A 23,970-nucleotide genomic window follows, 5' to 3' on the forward strand; every position below is an offset into this window, starting at 1 on the left:
CGAAGAGGTTGAGTGAGGATGGAAAAGTGTGAAAAAAAGGTTATTGGGCATGGGGTATAGGGTAAGAGATAGAAGAATGGCCTTGGAAGCAAGGGAAGGAGAGATAGGGATGGAGCTGGGTTTGATAGGGTAGATGGATACAGAGTACAGAGGATGAGAGGGTGGTAGAAAACTGAACGCTCTTCCAGAGTCTGTCATAGGGGAACACACCCTCCAGGGATTCAAGACTAATTAGACAAGTTCCTGCTGAACAAGGATGTACGCTGGTAGGGCTAGTATCAGTCAGTCAGGGCGCTGGTCTTTGACCAAAGTGCCGCCGCGTGAGCGGACTGCTGGGCATGATGGACCACTGGTCTCACCCAGCAGCGGCAATTCTTATGTTCTTAAGGGAGATTAACAAAAATGGTGAAAGGTGTGTATGGGGTTGGGGGGGGGGCAGGGCAGGACTGATGAGAGGCAGGGCAGGTAAGGTAGGGGCATGGTGGGGTGGAGGTTGTGGGTATGGATGACCCAGATGTTGATCCAGGTTAACACAACCTTTTGAGCCTGCTATGTTTTAGCAGATATGTCTTCATAAAAAAACTAAAACAGATTGCTATAAAAATATAGAATTATTGCTCTTAGCTAACCAAAAAAATAATCCTCTCTGTTAAAGCAAACTATGGTGCAGTACATTTACTAGTAATGATGTTAAAGTTACAGTAAATTGTAATGGAATCTTATTCTTTTTTGTATTCAGGCTCCCCCAAATGGTAGCAAGGATCTACTGCAATCAGAAAAGTGCATATGTTTAAGATATCTGGCGTTCTGTATAAGACTCCAGAAGGTTTTATTTTCTATCTAATATGTCTTGTATCCCTGCAGAACTTCATGCTTTTCCTACTTCTGTCACTATGGAATGATCTAGTTATCCTAACTACAATGGGTCTGGATACCTATTCCTGTCCTCTTCTAGAAGTTAGGTACTAAGCTCCCATTTTGTCAGCATTCCAGTTCCTTATGTTAAAGTGAACCCTTTCCACAAGGCCTCCAGTACCAAGAGCTGGTTCTGGAGAATGCCCTCTATTCTAGAAATGTTTGAGATCAGGTGATAGACTGAGTACACCACACTTTCATTTTAAGATACCTAGAAACATGATTTAAACTTCAGCTACACCATATTCTTTTCCCTCTAGAAACATTCAAGCACAGCAACACCTAGTGGCTTTTCTGTGCAAGATTTCATTTTTCTAGTTTTAGCCAATCAACTGGGTATAATTGATCCATTCCATTTTAACAAAAACTGTGTAGCAGTTTAAGTTCTACTATGCTCTCATGTCTGATAAAATTAACCGACCAATTCCCATATTTATATAACTACTAAGGGAAGATTAGGTACTTACATAATTACCAGGTGGACTTTATAGTCTATGACCCAGAATATCAATGAAGAAACAAGTTAATGTAATCAAGTATTTTTAATGGATGTAACTAATGGGCAGACTGGATGGACCGTTCAGGTCATTATTTGCCGTCATTTACTATATGTTGCTATAAACTACCTTGATAATCTTCTTTCTAGGAAATAGGCACATCATTCCTAAACACTTGAGTAGTCAATCCCTGGTTGTGAGATTCTATGTAGAGTCTCATTTACATTTTCTGCTCCACCTCCCTTTACTCTGGGCTGTCCTTTAAATCCTCAGTTCATATCAAAGCAGATGGTCAGCCCTAGGATAGAGGGGTACAGGGACATTCCCAGAGAAACAAGTCTTTTCTGCTCATATCCAAATATTTAACACAAAATAATCATTAACTATTTAACAGATATAATGAGGTGGAACAAACAAGCCATCTACCTGAGTGTAACCTACACTAACAGTCCTGGAACTCTGATTGATACTCCTTGATCCCTTCATGATAGCAATGGTCTTCTCTATTCTGGACCTTGTTGGATTGAAACAAAATATCTTGCAATCAGGCATGTCTAAGTCAGAAAGCAGGCTAATGAACATCTGACAGGTCGCTTTTGAAGTTGAGCAGCTCTGGAGGTTAGATCCTGCTGGTGCAAAGAGATGATCCGACAGATGAAACTCATTTGTGACTTCCAGATACTGAAGCAACACTCTGCGAACATCCCGGAATTTCAGGACTTGTCACTCTTCTTGGATCCTGAGGGCATGAAGGCAGGAAGCCATACTTCCTGGTTGATGTGGAAACTCGAGACTACCTTGGGTAAGAAAAAGGAAGGGTTTTCTGCAGGGTAATGCCTGACGTTCCGACACTCGTTGTGCTGATGTGACCACCACCAGAAATGCCGTCTTAACTATCAGGTCCATCAAGGATGCCTCCTCCAGAAGCTCATACAGAGCCTTAGCAAGGGCATTCAGGATGAGATTAAGACTCCACATTAGACATGGTTGATGTACTGGAGGGTGCAGGTATAATGCTCCCTTCAAAAATTTTGACATATCCTATTGAAAGGTCAATGTTCATTTGTTAGTTTGAGTTCTGAAGCACAAAAGACCTGCTATCTGTACCTTGAGAAAGCCAACCACCAGGCCTTTTGCAAGACCCTCTTGAGGGAATTCTAGAACAAAATAAATTACAGCCATGACTGGTTCCGCGTTCTTCTTTGCACAGCAGTCCTGAAAGCATTTCCATGCTTTTGCTTAGGCAGCAAACATTGACTGGTTCTTGGACCTCAGGAGTTGTAGTGACTACTTCCAAATAGCCTTTGTGCGCTAAGGCTTTTCAAAGATTCCATTACAATTTACCGTAACTTTAACATCCTTACTAGTAAATGTACTGCACCATAGTTTGCTTTAACAGAGAGGATTTTTTTTTGGTTAGCTAAGGCTTTTCAAAAATCTAATCACCTTCCATTCTCTAGTATCCTGTCCCTCTTTATCTTCTTAGTCCCTCTCCTATATCCTTTCATTGTAGTTCCTTTCCTCTTAACTCTGTAAACCGTGCCGAGCTCTGCGCTTGCGGAGATGGCGCGGTATACAAACCTAAGGTTTAGTTTAGTTTAGTTTAAGGCTGCTTGCTCAAGACCCATGCCTTAAGACCAAAGCACTTTGGATCCTTCACAATGATTGGTCCTTGTGTAACCCCAGATGACAGGGTAGTCTGAGACCCTGGTCCCTCTGTAGACAGACCAGATCTGCATACCACAGTCATCTTAGCCAGTCCAGAGCCACAAGAACTACTAACCCCGGGTGCAACTTTATTCTTCTCAGAACTCTATCATAGATCAGAGGAAACACATACAGAAGCCCTGTCTGTGGCCACTGAAGTACTAAGGCATCCAAGTCGGCACTTCCTGGCTCATATCTTCAGCTGAAGAACCGATCCGCTTTCTTGTTAGTCGCTGACACCATCAGATTGAACATCGGGCACCCCCACCAACTCACAATGAAGTCTAACACTTCCTGGGATAGAACCCATTCTCCGGGATCTAGGATTTGCCAGCTGAGAAAATCTGCTTGCATGTTGTATACTCCTGTAACATGTGTTGTTGAGAGAGCCAACAGGTGGGTCTCTACCCACTTGAACAACAGTTGAGCATACTGGCGTAGCGGTGCACTCTGGGTGCCTCCTTGTTGACAGACATAGGCCACCGCCATTGCATTGGAGAAGACCCTCACTGCTCGGTTCTGCAGAAAATTCCTGAGAACCTTCAGGGCTAGAGAAATGGCTCTCAACTCCAACTGGTTGTACGACCACCTCCTCTGAGATTATGACTAACGTCTCTGCATGAAATGTCCCTCATAATGCGTTCCCCAACTGTTCAGGCTGGTATCTATCATCAGTATGACCCAAGTGGAGATGTGAAGTGGCACTCTGCGGGATAGAGACTGAAGCTCCAGCCACCATAAGAATTGCCACTGCTGGGTCAGACCAGTGGTCCATCGCGCCCAGCAGTCCGCTCCCACGGCGGCCCCCAGGTCAAAGACCAGAGCCCTAACTGAGATCAACCCTACCTGCGTATGTTCCGGTTCAGCAGGAACTTGTCCAACCTTGTCTTGAATCCTGGGAGTGTGTTTTCCCTTATAACAACCTCCAGAAGAGCGTTTCAGTTTTCCACCACTCTCTGGGTGAAGAACTTCCTTATGTTTGTAAGGAATCTCTCCCCTTTTAACTTTAGAGAGTGCCCTCTTGTTCTTCCTACCTTGGAGAGGGTGAACAACCTGTCTTTATCTACTAAGTCTATTCCCTTCAGTATCTTGAAGGTTTCTATCATGTCCCCTCTCAGTCTCCTCTTTTCGAGGGAGAAGAGGCCCAGTTTCTCTAATCTCTCGCTGTATGGCAACTCCTCCAGCCCCTTAACCATTTTAGTTGCTCTTCTCTGGACCTTTTCGAGTAGTACCGTGTCCTTCATGTACAGCGACCAGTGCTGGACGCAGTATTCCAGGTGAGGGCATACCATCACCCAGTACAGAGGCATGATCCCCTTCTCCGATCTGTTCGTGATCCCCTAGCATTCTGTTCGCCCTTTTTGCCGCCGCAGCGCATTGCGTGGATGGCTTCGACTTGTCAACCAGTACTCCCAAGCCTCTTTCTTGGGGGGGTCTTTCCAAGTACTGCACCTGACATCCTGTATTCGTGTATAAGATTTTTGTTACCAATATGCATCACCTTACACTTATCCACGTAAAATTTCATTTGCCATGTCGCAGCCCATTTCTCGAGCGTGTTTATGTCCTGTTGCATGTCTTCAGAAAAGCTTGACAACCTCCCGCCTACCCTTGGAGGTACGGTGGCTGTCTTGGATGTCATAACTGCTTCTTGGGGACTGCTGTGAAACAAGATTCTGAGGATGCTTAGCCCCTCCAAATCTTTGCTTTGAGGCATGATAAGACCTCTGGCCCGAAAGACCTCCCGAGTACTGGCAAAATCGCCTGGAGCCACGAAAATTAGTGCACCTGGACCCTTGGGGGCCCTTGGCTTGCTGTCCAGTAGAGACTTTGGCTTAAGATCCTGCCATAAAATTGTCCAAACCCCTTGCCAAACAGCAATTGGCTCTTGAAGGGTAATTTGCTCAGTGTAGCCTTGGCAGGAAGAATCCCCCACACACTGCCTAATCCACAGCATTCTGTGGGCAGAAATGGAATAAGCAGTCCTTGCTCAGCACTCTGAAGAGATCATACAGATGTTGAAGTATTCAGCCATTATCTGAGGAGAGAGGGAAGGAGGGGTAGGAGGAGGGGGTGCTTTGAGGAGGGAGTTCAGCATGGCAAAGAGACGGCAAGAGTTAGTTAAGTGGATGTAGTAGTCCTACCTAGCCAGTGTAAGAGCAGAATTAAAGGTCAGCAAAAAATTTTAAATGTAGGAAGTCGGCATGTGTACAAAATTTTAAGCCAAAGATTTAAGTACAAAATTTTAAGCCAAAGATGCTCAGCAGAGCAGGTAGAGGAGTGTAGGTAGCCGATATTGGGAGTCAGTCAAGGCTTGAGTCTGATATGCCTGACAGAGTGGGGAACAGAGGGAGCAAGGGTATCCAGAATAGAGGAGAGAATAATTGTATGACAAGACAATCTCGTCGATTGGATAATATAGTGGAGGTGAGGAGAGGTGAAACAGTGGTGAAAAGTGTGGAAGGATTGAGGGCTGAGAGGGAGGGTGTGTTAGTGTGAATGATACTAGATGATGGTTAGAGATGGAGAGCAGTGAGATGGAGAAGTTAAAGAGGGAGATTTGGAGAAGACAAGAAGAATGAGGCAGTGACCATTCCAGTGAGTAGGGGTAGTAGAGAATAGCTGGAGATCAAATGAGGAGGTTAAGGCAAGAAACTTAGAGGCATAAGTGTCAGAGGGATTTTCAGCATGAATGCTGAAATCCCCAAGAAGGAGGGAGGGAAACGATGAATCAAGGAAGATAAAGAGACAGGAGTTGAACTTGGTGAGGAAAGGACTTGTCAGGTGGACGGTAAATGACCACTATCTGGAGAGGCAGAAGTGTAAATAGGCGCATGGTGTGTATTTCAAATGAAGAAAAGCGGTGGTATTGTGATGGGAGAAGAGGTTGAAATTTACAAGTTGGTGACAGAAGATACACAACACCACCGCCTCAATTAGTAGGGCTCGTATATGGGAGAAGTGGTAACCCCCTTGGGAGACGACAGCAACTAAAGCAGAGTCCTCAGGGTGGATCCATGTCTCAGGCAAGTGTGTGGAGGGACTGGAGATAAAAAGGTTATGAATATAGGACAGTTTTATTAGAGGCAGAATGAACATTCCACAGGGCACATGAGAAAGAGAGAGATGGGGTGGAGTGGAAAGGGATGGGAAGAAAGATTGAAGAGAGTGAGAAGGTGAGTTGGAGACGTGGAGGGGCATTTTCAATAGATGTCTAAGTCTTGAGGTTGGATGTTTTGGGTAAGACTTCCACAAACTCAGTAGGAAAAATGTCTATTTTCAAAGCTGCCAAATGTCTATCTTTTATTTTCGAAAATGACCTATGCATAAGTTTTGGTTCTTAGGATGTCTATCTCTTTTGACCATTAAAAAAAAAATAAAAATAAAAATGTCCACATGAAAAAGACACAAAATCAAGATTTGCAGATGTACCCAACCACTTTGTCTGATCCTGGCAAGGGGAATCCCCATCAGCTGAGCTGGCAGGAATCCCCAAAATCAGCTCAGCTGATGGGGATTCCTCTTCCCCGATCAGCTGATGGCAAGCCCTCAATATGCTGTTTTCCTCCCATCTCTGGGTGGTGGGAGGGGGGTCAGGGACCACTGGGGGAGTAAGGAGGAATCATGTTTTATTCCCTCCAGTGGTCATCTGGTGAGTTTGTGCATATTGGGGCACTTAGTTGTAATTTAAAAAGATCTAACTGCCGGCGTCTAAGTTCCCTTTAGGAAAGCTTTGATTATCGCTGCAGTACGTCCAGGTTTAAGTCCACCTGATTCCCGCCCTACACCTCCCAACAAGCACCTGAAATCTCTCCCCATGAAGAAGCAGTTTCCCCCACCTCACCTGACAAAGGAATCCTGGGAATAAAGTTGTATTACCAACAAATTAATGGAGTTCATCAGCAGAACTAGTTTAAGATCAAACTAAAAACAAAAACTAGAAAAAGATACTGTCAAAAGCAAGTTGCAGAGAAACATGTAAATACAAATTATATTTTTTCATGCAACCCCTTGTTAGGAGGCTCAAATTCTGGTGTATTTAAAACAGGCTATCTAAAGAGGGTGCAATGTTAAGTTGTAGAGTGAATTTCCTTTGGTAGCTAGCTCCATAAAGATGGCATGAGACAGAAACTTACTACAGCTCCAAAATAATGAGGGCAATGCTTAAATTTTGGACACCCATGATTCACACTACTGGAACTTGGAACTTAACTTATTGTTTGCTAGAACCTTGCTCAATCCAGGCCTGAATGGGCCAATTCTACACAAAAGAAACTTGAGAACTACCCTGGCTCCAACTCCTGAGGAACTTGTGTGCAAGTTGGAAAAGATTCCTCAAAAAAATGGAGACTTGTGATGTTACCTTTGAAATCAAGAAACAGACCACATAATTTCTGTCATCAGCACATAACACATACACACACAAATCCAAGGTCTCTCAAACAAAAATATGTTTGCCACAACCATACAAAAAGTTTACTTCCACATGCACTCCCTATGTTTTCATGTACAGGTCTACTTTGGAAACCTAACAAGTACCTTTGAAAATTCTAATACTGATACATTGCTTTACCAATTCAAAAAAAATTCACCTAAGAGTATATAAAAAACACATAACTGCAAAAAAAAAAAAAGTAATGACAAGACATACCATAAAATTAAAGTCTATAATAGCAATACTGTACCAAAATGAATAACATCTGATTAACTAATGACAGCACATCAGTAGAAACACAAACAAATCTGACATCAGCTAGATATAGGTATTTGGAAATTTTTTGTGTTGAACATTTCCATAAACAGCAAGGGAAATCACACTTTTTTCTGTTTTCTCATGTTCTGGGACAAACAGCAAGAGTGCACACTTTAACATCAAGTATGTCCCCATTTTCTCTGAAAGAGTGCACCCCTATTATCATTGAAAGAAAAAAATTAACATGAAATAGTGTTTTTCTGCTGCTTTTCATTTTATTGTTACATTAACATGTAATACAGGATATATTATTGACATTTCCCATGTCATTCCAAATGGCAGTAGATTACTAATATCGGCCATCTAATCATTGCTACTCACCCATACTATCTAAAGAAAAGTATATGCCCATACTATCAACCCAATGTTCACATTTCACATACCTCAAAAATAGACTACTGTACAAACAAACCTGGAAGCATCAATATGAGTCAGTTGGAAAATTCAGGTTCTCTCTTATCTGCTACTACTGAGGATATCCATTGTATTTTATGCAGAGGTGCCAGAGTTTCTATTTTTTTAATTAGAGACATGCATATTTCTAGGTAAAACATGTATGCTCTCTCCACATGTACTTTCATAAGCCAGCATTTTTTAGTGTTGGCGTGATTCAAAATACATTTCAAAAGGACAGAGTAGTGGGTGGATTAGTGCAGGTCACAACTATCTAGTTATCCCACTGTTAATTAGCCAGACTTATGTTGTGCCACAATTATCAAACAAGTTACAGAGCAAGTTGTATGAGCTGCTTTTTAACAAAACAAAATCCCATCTGTAAAAACACATAAGTACAGATCCACCATCATCCCTGGGTGAGATTATCTTACTGGAGAACAAAGAAAGGTCAGTAAAAACTTTGGAGGATCCCATGCTTCTATAGTAGCACAGCCCTCAGACATCTAACATTATTTCTTGCCTACTGACACTCACTTGGCCTCATCCATCTTTGGCCTCCCCCTTCCAAGGTCAGATGTGACACTGGAACATAATCTGTTATGTAATGCTTTCTTGAGCAATATGCACTAATGATGAAGAGGGCAACCTGGCATAATTCTGTGCACAAAATTTGCAAATTCTGTAAGTTTGCCAAAATTTAAACAATATTTTTGCTAATTATTATCCAAATTCCATTTAAAACATTCAAAATAAAGTGCTTTTTCTTTACTTTTGTTTTCTGAATGTCTTATTTTTCCAGTTTCTCTTTTCCTGTCTGCTAATTCTCCTTCAAACAGCTGCTATCCATTTCTTTTCTTCTCTCTCCTATCTTTTCCTTCACTATATCTGCCTCCAACATATTGATCATTCTGTTTTAGCTCTTTTCTGCCTCTCACCCTTCTTCTTGTTCACTTTTCATCTATCAAACTTACATCTTCTCTCCCATTCCCCTTCTAATTCCTTCCTCAGCCCCCATTCCCTTTCATCGTCAACATACCCCTCATTACCATGTTTCTACTCTCTGTAATAATTATCCTCCCATTCCTATCCTTGCTACCTCCTCCTGGCCTCTCCCTCAGTGTTCTACCATTCTCAGCATCTTCCTTTCTTCACCCTTATAGACCAGCATCTTGCTCCCTCCAACTTTCCTCCCTACCCTCTAACATCTCCCTGTCCCCTCTCCTTCTGCTCCTGGATACATCTCTCTCTTTCTCCCATCTCCTGTGTATCTTTCCCTCCCTCTCATCCACCCTCATATCCAGTTTCTCTCTGTCTCCTTTCCTTGTGCCCTGGGTCCAATCTCTGTTCCCTCGCCTCACCCCATGCATCATTTTCTCCCTTTTTCTGCCATATTCTAATTCTTTCCCAGTGTCTACCATTCCTCTCTCTTCCTGCCTTGTGCGCTATATCAAACATCTCTATCCCCCATGCAGCTCCCCCCTTCCTCCCTCTATGCCAACATTCTTTCTTCTCCCCATGCAATATCACCCTCTCCACACCTATGTCTAATGACGTGTTTCTCACTTAAAAAACCCCAAAAACAAACCACACCATATCAGTTTGTGTAGCATCTTTTATATCTCCCCTCCCCCACTCACAGCACGCTCTCTCTCCCTAAGGCGTTGCTTCAACGGGTCCTAACACTGGTAGTGATTCATACACACTATGTACTACTAACCCGGAAGTCTCTGCGCGACAAAGGAGAGACTTCCAGGTTAGTGCCAGGCAGCGTGTGTGAATCGCTGCCTCTGCCGTGATCCGCAGAAACAACATTTTATGGACGAACGTTACGTAGGAAGGAGACTCTACGCATTAAAATGAATTTCTGCATTGCGCAGAATTCCATCAGGAGTGGAGATCTCTATCTTCTGCAGGGTATCGCGTGGGTTTTATCTCCTACTCCTCATTAAGCGCGCCTGTCTTGTCGGAAGTGACGTCAGCTCCGTTCTTCCTGTCCCGCTCAGGCTTTCTTTCTCGTCCAGCGGACGTTTGAGGTAGGTGCGCTATGGTAGAAGGCACAGTAAAAAAAAAAAAGGCAATGGGGCCGGAGAAGGTTGGGGAGGGGAAGGAGATTCTGCGTGACTGTGCAATTCTGCGTTCCGCAGTCGTGCAGAATTCCCAGGAGTACCGGTAACCTTTATACACGAGAGCCCAGTGAACGCCAGTACTATCCCTAGCAGGCCACATTATGTAATATCAGAAACGGAAATGTAGAGGGCTCTACTGACCTGTGGTAAAACCTACAAAAACAGAACAGTGGAAACAGACTGCTATAGGGGCAATTTTGAAAATGTTTGCGAAACACGGTTATTTAAAAATTACCGGAACTCTTGTTAATGATTTTCTGTGTATATATACCAAAGTTTCATGGCCCACCCCTGCACTAATATATAGTATAGTGGGGGAGGTCTACTGATGCTGGACAAACTATGAAATTCTTTTGGATGAAATGCTTTTCCTTTTTAAAATGTGTGTTCCCATTTTGAACTAGAGTTATTTATGATGATGGAACATTCAAAAAACTGTACTAAAACCACTAGAATTATTGTCATAAATTGGTTTTAAAAAATTAAGCAGACCATTTAAAATTTTATTCTTGACTTTATCAAGAGCTGATTTAATTTTACCAATTATGGTGAGGCACTTTCAGTTCTTCTCAGTTTGAATATTAATTTCACTGCTATGTTTTGTAAAAATTGTAACTTGTTTAATAACTTGATGATCCCCCCACACATATAATAAATTACAATAATCCAGGCGCAGTAGCAATATAGCCTAAACTATACTGCAAAAACATTGAGAGTCTAAAACTGAACATAATGCTCTCAAACAGAAGAAAAACGTCTTAATTACTGCTTTTATTTGAGGTTCAAATTATAGTTCTGAGTCCAAAATTACTCCAAGGACCTTAGTGCTATTCTCAAATAGGCGAGCAGTGAGTTAGAGTACAGGTTTCTGTTTAGTTTTTAAGGTAATCTATTTATCTTTGTTTTGTTATGGGAATGTGGTGGTGGGTTTTTGAAGAGAGTATGAATTTTTTTGTATTTTAATATGTTTTATTATCTATCTAACAATATTGTTACCCGCTTACAATTGTGGATTTGTGGGTTATAAATATTTAAATAAATAAATACCATTTTTTCTCTTTAGATATACCTAGAGAATGACAAAGGGATGAAGTTTGTCCCTGTCTCTGCCCCATCCCTATGGGCTCTGTACCGAACCCTGCCCTATCCCTGTGGACTCTGTTCCTGCCCTGCTGGCTCTGCCCTGCCCCAATCCTGCAGGCTCCTTTTCCTGCCCTGTCCACACGAATTCTGTCCTCATTTGCACAAGCCTCAAACATTTTTTATTAAAGTATAAAAAGGAACAATATGCTGTACAACTATTTATAAATCACAAGAGAGCCTTCCATTTCAATCTAGCTTTGGTACAACTTTCCCAAAGATTTAATTGCCTATGTTTTTACATCATACTGGGAAGGTAATTGGATTGTCTTTCAGACATAGGTGTAGAAAAGAACCTAAACTGTGTAGTGAATGAACAGGAAACTAAGAGTCTATTAAACATAGGAAATGTTGCTTGATGCCGGCAACAATAAATGAATCTGTTGCAATAACACAAAGATGCTTGAGTAGCTGAGCACATGATAGAAAAACACTGCAGATGATAGGAGTCTGATCAGCAGACAAGACTCTTATTGCCACATCAAAGGCAGACAAGACACAAACAATGTAATTTAAAAGTAGTTCTTTTAAATCCAAAAGCATCTTCTACAGTTTTTTAATCCCTGAATTCAGTTGCCAATTGTCTAAGACTGCAAACTTTCTTGCGCCGCGGCACACTAAACATAGTGGCTGTGGCTCAAGGCATCTGGAAGTGCGCAGATGCCACTGTGATGATGTCATGTGCATGTGTGAAGGCCCTCCAGACGGGCCCTGAGACGCTGGTAGAGGGCTGGAGAGAAGGAGAGGTGCTGGCGCCGGCTGATTGTCTATGTGCTATGAGAGGCACGTCCTATAGGCAGTCAGCCGGTGCCTCTCTTCCTCCCCAATGTGCCGCGGCGCACCTGAAATCTCAGGAGGCACACTAGTGAGCCGCAGCACACAGTTTGTGATACACTAGTGTAAGATGTGTTAAGTTGTTTCATGTTGATGCTAGTTTTCAGTTTTTAGAGAATGGGGACAAAGTTTCTCTGCTCCCGCGGGCTCCCACTGGTTCCATTCCCACCCTTCCCCACAGACTCTGCCTCCGTCCCCATGTCATTCACTGATACCTAGCTTGAAAATTAGAGGGCCAGTCCCAGTATCTGGATATTGGTTGGTGCTGAATACCAAGCACCGACTTGCAGTGCTTTCCAGTTAATGTCAATAGTCAAGCCAGGGCAGCCTTGAGGTGGTTCAGAGGAAGGCAACAAAAACGTTACAGGGTTTGTACCATAAGATGTATGAGAAGAGACTGGAGGACTGGAATATGTATGTGCTGGAAAAAAGAAGAGATGTGATATGATACAGACCTTTAAGTACCTGAAACATTAATATTCAAACAAATCTCTTTCAGAGATGTAGAGGTGGTAGGACTAGAGAACATGAATGGAAGTTGCAGGGAGGTAGACTCAGGAGTAATGTCAGAAAATAATTTTTCACAGTGATGGTGGTGGATGCATGTAATGCCCTTCTGAGAGAGGAAGTAGAGTCCAAATTCTGAACAAATTCAAAAACGTGTAGGGTAGACACAGGGGAATCTTAAATAGAAAGAAGATGGAAACGCAACATGGCTGTTCAGGTGAGAATAGTGGGAGCTGAGCCCAATGTCAGACAGATCTGTACAGTCTGTGTCCCGCATATGGTGAGAGATGGGTGAAGGTTTGACAACTCCAGTGTGTTGGACATTTTATTGTCTCACACTGCGAGTGGGGGAACTGTGCAGCTTTGGAGGGAGTGGAAGGCATCTTGACTGGTAAGCTGAATACTGTCAGCGAATGGCCTGGTGGTGACTTCACAGCCAGTGACTCCAACCTACATAGAGTGGGTGGGCGAGGCTCTGGTAATATTTATCATTCCAGCTTGTCGATTTGACTTGGCACATCTTCTAGGTTCACCAAGATTTTTCAGTTATTCCATCTTACCCTTGAAAATCATTTCTGATTCAGATTCTTGCATCTTCTCCATATTTTTTCTAAATTGACCCTATCCTTATGTACAAACCTTAAATGTTTTTTGTTTTGTTTTTTTAAATTAATTTTATAAATTGTATAAATTGTATTTCTGCCTTTTACCTACTTGTTCCAGTTTGTATTAATAGAACATAATGATTAGTCTGTATAATTTTGTCTCATTTGTATTTGTATTTGTCATCCCTGGCTTTTATTGTACATTACAATTATGTAATACGCATTGAAATATTGGTTATTGCGTAAAATCAAAATTTAATAAACTTGAAACTTGATAAAGATCAAAGAATTCATTGTCTCTCCACTATAGCCTTATCCTCCTTCATGATCTAACAGCCTCATGGATTCCCTCACAGGCTGCTTCCGATAGACCCGAAGAAATTGTTACTGTGACTTTTTGTCTGTGTAGCAAGTTTTTCTTCATATTCTCTTTTAGCCTTCTTAATCGGTACTTTGCATCTAAACTTGCCAGTGCTTATATTGCCTTTTTTCTTCATTTAAATATTTTTCTATTCTTGGAAGGATGTTTTTGCTCCAATAGCCTCTTTTACTTCACATTTTAACCATCCTCGCTGTTCTTCTTTCTACTTTTATTATTACACGAAATACATCTAGTCTGGACTTCCAAGATGGTATTTTAAAACAATGTTCGTGCTTGATTTAAAGTCTTAACTGCTTTTGGCTGATCCATTTTAGCCTTTTAAAAATGTTTTCACCTTTTTTCATAGTCACCTTTTTCACTTCACACAAGATATTAGCTCAAATTTGATCATGTTATTATCCCTGTTTCCTAGTAGACTTATTATGGTTACCTTCCGTACTATGCCCTGCATTTCACAAAGGACAAGATCTAAAATAGCTCCCCTTGTTGTCAATTTCTAGATCAATTGTTCCAAGACACATTTAAACATCTCTATCATATCTCCCCTCTCCTGCCTTTCCTCCAGAGTATACATATTGAGATCTTTAAGTCTGTCCCCTTTGCCTTATGACATAGACCACTGACCATTTTAGTAGCCGCCTTCTGGATTTACTCCATCCTGTTTATATCTTCTAAATGAGATCTTATACATCTTCTAAATGAGATCTTATACATATATTACATAAATGAGATCTTATACATATATATATTCTAAATGAGATCTTATACAGGGGCATCAGTATCTCTTTTGTCCTACTTGCCATTCCTCTCCTTATGCACCCAAGCATCCTCTAGCTTTCACTGTCACCTTTTCAACCTGTTTGGCTAACTTAAATCATCACGTACTACCATACCCAAGTCCTGCTCTTCTTTTGTGCATGAAAGTTCTTTACCCCCTAAACTACTGTTTCCTCGGGTTTTTGCAGCCCAAATGCATGACCCTTGCAATTCTTGGCATGTTTTTTTTTGTATCAATAAATGTTCATTCTGTTGCAGAATCATAGGATATTTTTTTTCTTTCACTCAGAGAATAGTTAAGCTCTGGAATGTGTTGCCAGAGGTTGTGATAAGAGCAGACAGCCTAGCTGATTTTAAGAAAGGTTTGGACAATTTCCTGGAGGAAAAGTCCATAGTCTGTTATTGAGAGAGACATGAGGGAAGCCACTGCTTGCCCTGGATCAGTAGCATGGAATATTGCTACTCCTTGGGTTTTGGCCAGGTACTAGTGACCTGGATTGGCCACCATGAGAATGGGCTGCTGGGCTTGATGGACCATTGGTCTGACCCAGTAAGGCTGTTTTTATGTACTGTAGCTGTTGCTTCCCAGTAGTTGCAAACTTTTCAAATTCTCAACTCCTTTCCTTCAGCAGTGGAGAACAGCTCCTCCTTCAGTTTTTCCTTCTCAAGCGAACTAAGAAGGTGTATTCTGATTGTGGCATCTCGAGAGATCTTCTCCAGACATTTCACTGGATAGTCAACTTCTGGAAAAGTCAACTACAGACAACTCATTGCCTGGAAGGGGAGTCTGATTCAACACGGCACAAAGCTGTGTTTTTCTTTCTGAACTATGCAAACAGAAGCTCTGCAGGCAAATCTCAGATCTTAGCATTGACTAGTCCTGCAGCCTAGCATTACCTGCAGGTGCTGTAGGGCTGTAAAAGTAAGAAACATCATGGGCATTGTCTTTCCTACCAAGAGCTTACTATGACAAAGATTTCCATCCATTATTAATTATATCCATCTCTTATGAACATTTCAGAAAACTGTTAAACTTTTTTTTTTTTTTTTAAATATCTTTATTAATTTTCCAAACTGCAATAGTGCAATAAATATATCATATATAATAAGTCAATATAAGCACATTTGACTTTCAAATATATATAACCAACCATTTTCTCCTACCTACCCACCCACCTAATGATAATTTAATAAAACATAGAAACATAGATTTCTCTAATAACCTTATCCTATTAGTCATATCCTTCCATCCTCCCACCTATCCCAAGTATAAATATTTAAAAATCCAAATATAACAGAAATAACCTCCCCCCACCCTTACCTGGATGTGTACCAAAATAAACAAAAATTGACTCGCAATCAAAAACCTGATTTTCTCAGCAGGCAGACTGTATCCTGGAGAGTGGTCCCTGTCTCAGAGAACATTCAGCACTGGGGCAGATCTGAAATGGATCTAATGGCCTCAGCCAAGAACACAAGGGCAGCTTGCTTCTACAGTCGAAGAATTGAACCACTGGTGTCTCATCTAGATGTCTCTTGGTTTTTGAGGGGGGTGCTGTGTTCCCCACTGCGTAGGCCGTTTCTGTCTTGGGACCTTAAAGTTGTTTTGAAGGGTCTATCTTGGGCTCCAAATGAGCCCCTGCTAGACATAGCCCTCATGGACCGTGTTTTTGGTTGCCATAGTCTCAGCAAGGCAAATCTCAGCGTTAAACAAACCCTCTCCTGTAGAAAACCCTTCCTCGGTTTTACAGAGTCTGGTGTTTCTCTTTGGATGGTATCTTCCTTTCTACCGAAGGTGTTTTCTGCCTTCCATGTCATTCAAGAGATTTGTTTATTTGCCTTTCACCCCATCGGCTCAACGAAACAGGACAGGCTTTTGTGGAGGTTGGATGTGCGCAGAGCCCTGCTCCACTATCTGGAAAGGATTAGTAATTCCTGTCTCTCCGACCACCTTTTTGTGATGACCAGTCAATTAAGATGAGGCAAGCTAGCTTCAAAGGATTTGGTTGCCAGATGGATTCATATGGCAATTTCCTCTTTCTACATTGCCTGTGTTAGGCAGCCCCCTATCTCAATTGCAGCACATTCAATTATGTAATGTACATTTTATAAGGGTGTATTGAGAAAATTGTCTTGGAATAAAACTGTGGACAATGTTCCCTGGAAAATGTCACTTATCAGAAATTATGACTACTGTAAAATAATAATCCATATTATCAATTGTGTTTGTGCTCCTACTCATGGCTTACATTAAGGTTGGTAGGTATTCACCATTGATCACTGTGGTCATCCGGTATCCAGCTATAGTTGGCAGCTTTGGTCAGAGTCTGGCTTTGCTCCAGTTTAAGAGGCTGCAGTTCAGTTCACATGCCTTTAATCATGCAAGTATCATATGCTCCACCTGCAGAGACCAGCTCTTTTTTTTGCATCTGTTTCAGGGATATAGGTTCACTCCTGTTCCCAAGTTGTTAAGTTGGTGCCACATAATAGCTTCATGGTATGGCACTGTAGATCTGGTTATTAGTCATCTTTTGGTCTGGTGAAACTTTCTCTTAACCCAGCATGCGAGCCAAATCATGAGAATAAGTGAGATGCTGCCCAATAAATACTACCACAATAGGATGAAACAATCTGCCCAGCACACCATTCCCAGTATGTGAATTTCCAAGGAAAATGTCCCACCATGAATGTTTAGATTTAGTACTTCAATTCCGATAAACAACTTACTATTAACAATAAAAAGGTACATAGTTCTAATAGATAAACAAGATTGGGAATATAAAAAGACACTTAAATCATTGTGAACATGTTTTTTCCAGAGTTTTCTTGCTGATGAGAAAATTTTTTGGAAAAGGACATGGCACAATTTGGACTGGTGAAAGGCTGGCAAAGGTCTAGAAATGGGGTATCCCAAAAGCTAAAACAAGCAAAATGGAGACCACATGACACAAACAAACAAAACACAAAAGTTCCAGTAGGCATCAAACATTTTTCATCTGTCAAAGATTCAGGGCTGAACTTAATCTGCAAATAAGCACACCATTATATTAAACAACCCATTATACAGTTTCGTAGAGCTAGAAGTACTGCTTATGTGCACATCCCCTCTGTCAGTCCCTGACCGTCTCTAACTTCTTCATTCCTTTGTATTTCCCTACATAAACTGCACATATTTATTTACTATTTTTGTCCAGTGTGTCATAATTAGATTGCAAGCTCTTTCAAATAAAGGATGTCTCTTGCATGTTTAATGTACAGCGCTGCTTGTTTCTGGTAGCACTATAGAAATAATAAGTAGTAGTAGTAATAATTAGAAAAAGCACAATACTCTTAATTGCTCCTTGGTGAGTCTTTATCTCTGCAGATGATAAAGAGGTTCTTTGGAGTGCATTTAATTAAAAATATTTATTTGTGTTAAAATGGTCTGGGAAGTCATGTATATATCCAAAATTTGGCTGCTTGAACTCTGAAAGAGTGTCACAAAACAAGTCACATTGGCTCCATTGTTCTTCCTATTTTATTCGTAGGGCATTCCCTTATTCACAGACTCTTCTACACATTCCTATGAAAGGGAATGCAAGCAGGGGTTCAGACTGATAAGCTTTGCTTAAATCTATAAAAATAAGCAAATCTTGTTAGTTAAATCAAGGTACAGTTGTTTTTCAGTTTCAAGCTCACAAAAGGTTTATTTTTCCAACAGATACAGTAAACTTCAAGGGTCTATCCTTGCAAAACCGTTCTATATTCTTGTCCATCTTACACTATATGTCTTCCACCTGGGTCCGACTGTGGTTTTCAGTATCTAAGAACTGAGGTGCTGACTTTTCAGTTAAAGGCCCATTTTGATGGAAGCTTAGGTCAGAATACAAAGCAGGTTTATGTATTGGGGACTTAGATGCTGTTTTGGAACCTGTTTCTGGTAGGGTGCTGGATCAAGATATGAAACATGTCCAACTGCTGCTAATGGGTTTGAAACATAAGGCTGATACTTTTGGACATCCATTATTTTCCCATACAAATCTCTAGTACAAGCAGGTTCATCTGTTGCCCGAGAAAACAAGGTTCTTGCTATGGTAGGGTGCATTCCCTGACAAATTTCCCCGAGGTCCTGTGTATCTATGCTGCAGTTTAAGAGATCTTGTGGCTGTTGTCCTCTGGTATTTCTCTACCATCAGCTAGTCCAGTCATTACCAACAAAAAAATTGCCCTGCAGAGTGCAGACATAGTCCTCAGTACCTTCATTCTTGTCCTGTTGGATAACTTCACTTTGGGCTTTGAGTTTTCTCATGCCAAAAGAGATACCACAACAACTGCTGCTAAGTGGAGCAAGGAAAAGCCTGCCTGTCTAGCCATACTAATAGCATTTTCCATTTGCTCTGCATATTCTGGCTTAATATAGAGGCAAATAATTTTAATCAATTCCTCTGTATCTAGTTGTTCATCCTTCTCCAACTCATAGTATCACACAAGCACAGGAAAATTATTAGGATCTATTTTGCTTACTGCTTAGCCATAACTTCCATATCAGTCTGGGACATGGGTTGTGAACTCATAACAGTTTGCGTGAACCCTCTTTCTATGGGATGAGACTGTGATACGTTTATTACAGCTGACACAGGCTTAGCTGTGAAGTAGTTAGGGGACTGCTTGTGTGGAAGCCTGATAATGGTTGAAATTTACAAGCGGGAGTCCTGATGCTTTTGTTGCAAGGTCTGTATCTCCCTATGACAATAGACACGATCTTATGTTTTCATCTAGGTTGGGAGTCTATAATGTTAATTCACAAAGTAAATGTTTTAAGCCTAGAACCTGGCTTGTATATGCAAAGCTGCAATCTGAGTTTGCATTTGGTCTTCTTGAGCTGGTATTAGTTGCTGTACCTGCTTTTTCAAAGAGTCTGACTGGAAATGTAAACAATTCTGTGTGACCAAAAACTCTCTTTTCAGTGCAATAGGAATGGTATGCTGAACCTTAGGATACTCTGTTCATTCTTGCAAGCATAATGCAGAAAGATGTCAAAATAACAGCTTTTGAAACCTCCTTCTCCCAGAAGTGTTCAGCTCTCTTCAGTTTCTCTTTTTTGCAGCAAGCATGGAAAGTGTCTTCTAATGTGCTTGGTTTATTTCTTTTTTATTTTGCAATAGTTTAGCAGTTTTTCACTCTAGTCACGGTCTTTTTTGTGAAAACAGAGATCCTTTTTGATAAGGGTCTACTTTGCTGTGTGGAGAAGAGCAAATTTTAATTCTGCAGCTGGCAGGTGTATCCTTCGGGGACCTGTTTCAGCCAGCCTGCTGAAGATTTGTGGAGCTCAGGGTCCGTTCCCCTGGTATATGCTCACTGCTTTGGCTTTGTCAGGGGCTGGAGCACAAACTATTTAGGTGCTAATAGCGTTCCTTCGGGTTACTTATGGTGCCAACTGCGTTTCATCTCTCCCCACCCCTTTTTTTTTTTTTTTTTTTTTTTTGAGATGTCTGGAGAGTTGGTCTGTAGGGGTCCAACTGGCAGCCCAAAGATCCCAGCGAAGTGGCTAAATGACTGGAAGTAGATGGCCTCTCCTAGAACAGCTACATCTGAGAGGAGCTGGTAGCAGCAGCACTGTTTCGACAGCAAATGGTCTGTGAATATGCCTGTGAGAAAAATCGGGGGGAGGGGGGGTGTCCTCAAAAGCTGTTTACAATTGCTTCTACAGCTAAGGGTCATCCTCTAAGATCCTATTTTTTGAGGTTTTGGGTCAGCCCTGAGATGATTTTAAGCTGGTTTTTAGCACTAAAATTCATCAGTGGCGGCCATCAAATTTTATTAAAATTTGATTGAACGCTTATCAATATTTCCCCATTTTTTATTTTATTTTTTTTTTGAGTTCTGCACAACCTTTAGAACTCATTTTGCCTTAAAACTTGCAGGGATGGAGCCCTTAGGTTCTTTTATCCCTAATTCATGCCAAATTTATGCTGAATGGATGTCTTGCAGTGTGTGAAGAAGGAGCTGGAGCTTTGGGCTTAGCCTCCCCTCGGATCTCTAGGGCTGAGGAGACATTGAAGAGCCTGTCTGCCAGGAGAAAATCTCTTCCAGAGCCCCGGAACAACAGCTTACCTATGCTTAGGAGTATGGAAGCCCAAGAGATGCAAGATAAAGGGGACTCTGCTCTGTCTACTATGAATTTATTAATTTGATGTGGAGAGCTTATTTGGATGGCCAGACCTGACAAAGGAAGGTCTGGCAGCACACCAGGAAGTGTGTGAGAGGGCTTGAGCTTCCAGGGCACATCTGGCTCAGTATCAGAGATTAGTGGACCTTTCGGACGGAGGATGAGGGGGTCTATCTGTATGCCTTTGCTATCACAGAGTGAGCCCTCCCTGCTGGGAGATAAAGGGCCACAGGCAGAAGAGACTCATATGATGAGGGGCCTATCTCTGTATGCTTTTGCTGTCGTAGAGTGAGCCCTCCCTGGCGGAAGATACAGTGCCACATGCAGGAGTGAGTACGCAAGATACAGTAGTAGCCCTGAATCAAGTGAATGACCCCATGGTATGCCGGCTGTTCAAAACCTCAGCTCTATTAGAGCTCATTGTTGAGTCCTTGCAGGAGTTACAGCTGGACTCCCAGTAGGCCCTGTCAGCTCCTTGCTCTATCCTGAGCGGAGTAAGAGCCCAGTCCTCTTCTTTTCTCTGGTGTCCTGATAATGAGTGTTTGGTTATGGAGCATTGGGATTCTCCTGAAGAATCATTAAAGGTAGCAAAAACAATGGCTTGGCTGTATCCGATGGTACAAGTGTGTCAGAAGATGTTCGCTCAGCCTTAGATTCCTTAGTAGCACAGGTAGCCAAAAATCACATCCCTGCCAAGTGAGGGAGGCATGGTATTAAAGTATATGCAGGATCGCAGAATGACACTGGCCTTGGAAATCAAAGTGGTTGCAGCGGCCTCTTTTTGTGTCACATGCTTGCCATACCAGGTTGTGTGGGCTTATTCTGGCAGAAAGCGAGCCTTTGTCTCAGTTCCTATTAACAGGGGTAGATTATGTGGCCAATACTCTACGACATCATCAAGAGTCATAAGCAAAGTCTCCGGCTTATTCTATCTCAGTCCGAAGAATGCTCTGGATCAGTCAATGGGCGGAAGATTCCACCTCCAAAGCTGCGCTCAACAGACTTCCTTTTAAGGAACAAATGTTGATCTGGGACTGGATGATCTTATGGCCAATATGACAGATCGTCAGCTGAAGTATGTGCCTGACAGCTGACCACGATTATTAGGATCTATTTTGCTTACCTAATTTTCATGGCTCCAGATTCATTCAGCAGTACTCAAGAGGAGCCTCATCTCAGAAATCCTACCAGAGATTTTCAGTACCTAGGTGGAACCAAGCCTCCAGTTCTCATCCTGCTTCAGCCTCCAAGAAGGCACAGTGACGCCAGGACCGGAGCTATTCCCCTGAAGATAAGGGGGATGGCTCTCGGAGTATGCAGTGGCCTGGGTGCAGATCTTGTCAGACCACTGAGTACTGGAAATAATTTGGAGTGGTTACAATCTTGAATTTGCCCAACTCTTAGCAGACTCCTCAGCAGGGTGCCTGGAGAAGGCAAGCAAGGTCTTGTTATAATTAAAATGGCACATTTGAGAGAGAAGGGATTCAGAATGTGACTTGTCTAATCACATCATATTCAGTTTAGTCATTTGAAATTGGTTCAGAAATACCAGATTTACATTTCTTGTCCAGTGTTCAGTTTAGGAGGCCATATCTGGCAAAGGATATAAAAAGACATGAAGCGGTCCAGAGGAAGGTGACGAAAATGGTAAGAGGTTTGCACCAAAAGAAGTATGAGAAGAGACTGGAAGACCTAAATATGTATACTCTGGAGGAGAGGAGGGACAGGGGAGATATGATACAGACGTTTAAATATTTGAAAGGCATTAATATAGAACCAAATCTTTTCCAGAGAAGAAAAAATGGTAAAACTAGAGGGCATAATTTTGAGGTTACAGGGAGGAAGACTTAGGAGTAATGTTAGGAAATAATTCTTCACGGAGAAGGTGGTAGATGCCTGGGATGCCCTCCCGAGGGAAGTGCTGGAGAGGAAAACGGTGATAGAATTAAAAAAGCATGGGATAAAAATAGAGGATCTCTAATTAGAAAATGAAGGATGTAAAGTAAAGAACTAAGGCCGGTATTGGACAGACCTGCACAGGCTGTGTCAATATATGGTGATTCAGTGTAGGATGGGCTGGGGTGGGCATCAATGTGAACTCCACTAATATGGAACAGGAGGATGTTACTGGACAGACTTTACAGTAGATGTCCTGCAAACAATGGGAAGGTTGGATAGGCTGGAGAGAGCTTGGACGGCAACTTCAGCATTTGAAACCTAGGACAATACCAGACTTTACAGTATACGGCCCAGAAATATTAATCTAATCATGTATTTTTTAATGAGTATAACTTATGGGCAGACTGGATGGACCATTCAGGTCTTTATCTGCTGTCATTTACTATGTTACATTTACAGTGGTGCCTCACACAACGAACTTAATTGGTTCCAGGAGCAAGTTTGTTATGCGAAAAGTTCGTTATGTGAAACGCGTTTTCCCATAACAATACATGTTTAAAAAAATAATTCGTTCTGCAGCATAAAATATGCTAAGATGACATAAAAAAATATAAATTTGTCAAAATGGTGAAAATGGTGGTCTTGCTGAGGCCAAACTCTTTGACGAGGTCACACTGTTTTACCCCACATTCACTCCTTCTAATTATTTCCCGTTTCATTTCAACAGAAATCACCTTCCTGCTTTTTTTAGAAGCCATGATATATAAAAAATATTGAGTTTATCTTAAAAGGACGACTGTATACAGTGAGAGAGGGCAGTTAAGCGCAGTGACTAACGACTGCCTGCAGTGCCTGCGCGGAAGGATGCAATACATCGGCAGCTCGGGCGACTTCGTTGTGTGAAACGAAGTTCGTTGTGTGAAATGAAGTTCGTTGTGTGAAACGAAGTTCGTTGTGTGAAGTTTGTTGTGTGAAACGAAGTTCGTTGTGTGAATCAAGACATGAAGTTCATTGTGTGAAGCGTTCGTTGTGCGAGGCGTTCGTTATGCGAGGCACCACTGTACTTCCAATTTGACTAGTAGCATTAGAGATGTATTAACACAATTATAATTTTCCAAGATACAATTTAATCTTAAAGTGCACATTATGGAATATGCAGTTCACCAAGTGATAGATCATATTAAGTAAGTAGTGCAGTTATTATGCTGGGAATCCATCTTTGCATACTCTCCAACAGCACACAATTTTTTGAATACACTACAACATTCCACTACTACTACTATT

The 23,970-nt window shown here is 41.7% G+C and overlaps 1 protein-coding gene and 1 long non-coding RNA gene across 2 annotated transcripts in view; one reads left to right on the plus strand and one right to left on the minus strand.

Annotated features, from left to right (window-relative positions):
• The window catches only part of LOC117362547, a 68,753-nt gene extending 58,696 nt beyond the window's left edge, over positions 1–10,057 (minus strand). Inside the window, exon 1 of the long non-coding RNA XR_004539914.1 lies at positions 9,906–10,057. This is a non-coding gene — a long non-coding RNA (uncharacterized LOC117362547). The remainder of the gene's footprint in view (positions 1–9,905) is intronic.
• USPL1 (ubiquitin specific peptidase like 1) overlaps positions 1–23,970 on the plus strand; it is a 173,773-nt gene that overhangs the window by 24,596 nt on the left and 125,207 nt on the right. The gene's annotated exons all lie outside the window — the stretch shown is intronic.

The sequence above is a fragment of the Geotrypetes seraphini genome, chromosome 6 (assembly GCF_902459505.1).
Source record: "Geotrypetes seraphini chromosome 6, aGeoSer1.1, whole genome shotgun sequence".
In the NCBI taxonomy this organism is placed as follows: Eukaryota; Metazoa; Chordata; class Amphibia; order Gymnophiona; family Dermophiidae; genus Geotrypetes; species Geotrypetes seraphini.